Source organism: Gobio gobio (assembly GCF_949357685.1).
Source record: "Gobio gobio genome assembly, chromosome: 3".
Classification (NCBI taxonomy): Eukaryota; Metazoa; Chordata; class Actinopteri; order Cypriniformes; family Gobionidae; genus Gobio; species Gobio gobio.
In genome coordinates this window covers 9,963,258-9,966,429 of record NC_137099.1, presented here as the reverse complement: position 1 = coordinate 9,966,429, position 3,172 = coordinate 9,963,258, and positions in this window count along the sequence as shown.

The window sequence follows — 3,172 nt, the reverse complement described above, 5'->3', positions numbered from 1 at the left end:
TCCACATGCAAACGCAGTATCTGGACACTGAAACCAAACTTTTTTGAAAACTCCTGCCAGGGTGAAAATTGTTAGAAACTCTGGCTGCAGTTTTGTCGTGTGGACCATAGATATACATAATAAAGGCTAGATGTCTCGTCCATGCTGCTGGCCAATGGAGGTCGACGTCCGCACCTGGCGGCCATCTTGTCACAGGCAGCTCGCTCACTCGTGACATTGTTTTCATCGTGCTTGCACTTTTTAAATAACCACAACTTGCTCAATTTTCTACCGATTTTCAAACTGTTTGGTTTTTTATAAACGTCAGAGATGTAGTTATGACACTGCATACTTATGAAAAAGTTATTCATAATTTGTTCAAGCATCCATAATTATAGCCACATTAATAACGTTTGTAAGAAACCAAACCATTTGTAAATCCGTCAAGATTTCAGTGAGATAAGAGTATTTGTGTTCATGCAGATCACTCGCCTTACATCAGGTACGACAGAGCCCTGCCTGTGACAGATGGCCGCCGGTGATGACGTTAGAGACTCCGCCGTAAGACATCTAGCCTTTATTATGTATATCTATGGTGTGGATAGTGAAACCGGAGATTTTGGCTTGCGTCAGACCCGGAACCGGCAATACAATTTTTCCAGGCTTCTGATTGGCCAACATGGCTTTACGGTTAGGGCTATATTGCCACCTGTTGGCTTGGCATACTCTTTACAGCATGCTCTTGACGTGTTTTGCGTTTTAATGTGGACGCGATTTTTTTTTAAACAGAAGAGGGAAAAACTGTTTATGAAAATACCCGTGTACGTGTGGACTAGGCCTTAGAAGGATGCAGCCTCTGAATTGGGACACAATATTGTTTCCGTGTGTGTGTTATAAAGCGACGAGAATATTTTTGGTTCGCCAAAAAAACAGAAATAACGACTTATATAGTGATGGCCGATTTCAAAACACTGCTTCATGAAGATTCGAATCATTATGAATCGGTGTATCGAATAAGCGGTCACGTGATTTCAGCAGTTTAGTGGTTTGACACGCGATCCAAAGTTTTTTTGGCGCACCAAAAATATTCTTGTCGCTTTATAATATTAATATTGAACCACTGTACTCACATGAACTGATTTAAATATGTTTTTAGTACATTAATGGATCTTGAGAGAGGAAATGTCATTGCTGCCTATGCAGGCCTCACTGAGCCATCGGATTTCAACACAAATATCTTCATTTGTGTTCCGAAGATGAACAGGTGTCTTACGGGTGTGGAACGGCATAAGGGTAAGTAAATAATGACATTATTTTCAAGTTCCTTTGTCTGGATCGCCTGCGTGTTATCCTTTGTGATTAAAAGACTGCTATTTGCTTATCTTTGACTTGTGCATGACTACACGTGACACTATTATAATTTGTGACCTTAAAATTACTTGTTTTTTAACATTGGCAATTAATTGTTAATTAATAAATTCAATTAAGTACTGTTCATCTATCAAACTGATTCACTTAGTGAATCTAAACAGGCTAAGAACAATCAATTTGTCTCTCTTAAAGTTTTCTTACAAGATCTAGTGTTGCACTTTGTTCGAATTTTCAGAACTGCATCATAAAAACGTATTTTTTCTCGTCTAAACTAGCGCTTTCAACTGGCTGCACCGGTGTGGTGTCGGTAGACTTTTGTTTCCAGTGGAGACAGAAGTGATCAAGGATGATATATTTGACTATTAAAGTAATGAAGCTGGAGCTGTAATTGCTTTTACAGTCTGGGGTCAAGAAAGTAGGCCTACATGTAACCCATGCACCCCTGCACCTTACCAATCACCTCTTAACTTTAATCAGTCATGAACAGAGAGGCGGTTGTGTTGGCCATCTGTAGACATGGTTAAAGGCTGTTTTCATTGCTTAAAGGCTGCTTTGTTCACGACGAAGTGATTAAAGGAACAGCACACTGTCATTGCTGCCCACATGAGTTCCCCTGAGAGCCCACAATGGACCTAAAAACAAAACACAGTCAGGTTTATATAAGAAAAGAAAAGAAAATAACCCAATACAACTAAGAAATGTTTTTGAGCAGCAAATCAGCATATTAGAATAATTTCTGAAGGATCATGTGACACTGAAGACTGGATGCAGAAAATTCAGCTTTGACATTACATAACATTACAGAAATTTAAAAAATGAAAATAAATATAAGAAATTGTATTAATATTTCAAAATAGTATTGTTTTACTGTATTTTTGATTACATAAATGTAGCTTTGATAAAAAAGAAGTCTTAAATAAAAAGACTTTAAGCCAAGTTTACTGACCCAAACTTTTGAACGATTTAATACATTTAATGAGATCATATATTTGAATAAAAATTATTATACAATAAAACCAAGCGGCAACCTCCCGCAGTTTCTCTTGAAGCCAATACGGAAGTGACTTAAACTGCAATTCATCAACTGGCCACTAGGGACAGGTTCCAGAAGGAGCAGAATCTCATTGAGCGCCATGTTAAAATGCCCAACTTTACAGCAGATTAAAACATGTTTACAGCCTGCTACAAATTGTGGTTTTGGTCTATACGGCTAATTTTGCCCTTCATGACAACTGTGAGGGGGTGAATTTGTTTATAACTCATTCATTTACATTATATAAAGCCTTAAAGTTCTGCATAATTAAGGGCGTGGCCACTTTGAGTGACAGGTGGATAGCCATTTATCTGCTGTCTGTTAGTCATCACGTCACTTCAGCTCCGCCCACGTCCCGCCTCTTTGTCGATTTTCTGTTATCCGGGAGTGACGCACTGGCAAGATGGCAACGGCCAGCTCGTCCCTACTTTGCGCTTCAGAACGGCTCATCAGAATCCTATGGGTGACGTCATGGACACTACGTCCATATTTTTTTACAGTCTATGAATAAAACGTAATATACAAATTACATATAGAATATACATAAAAAAATTTAAATATATATATATATATATACACCGATCAGGCATAACATTATGATAGGTGAAGTGATTAGCACTGATTATCTCTTCATCATGGCACCTGTTAGTGGGTGGGATATATTAGGCAGCAAGTGAACATTATGTCCTTATAGTTGATGTGTTAGAAGCAGGAAAAATGGGCAAGGATTTGAGCGAGTTTAACAAGGGCTAGATTGTGATGGCTAGACGACTGGGTCAGAGCTCTTGT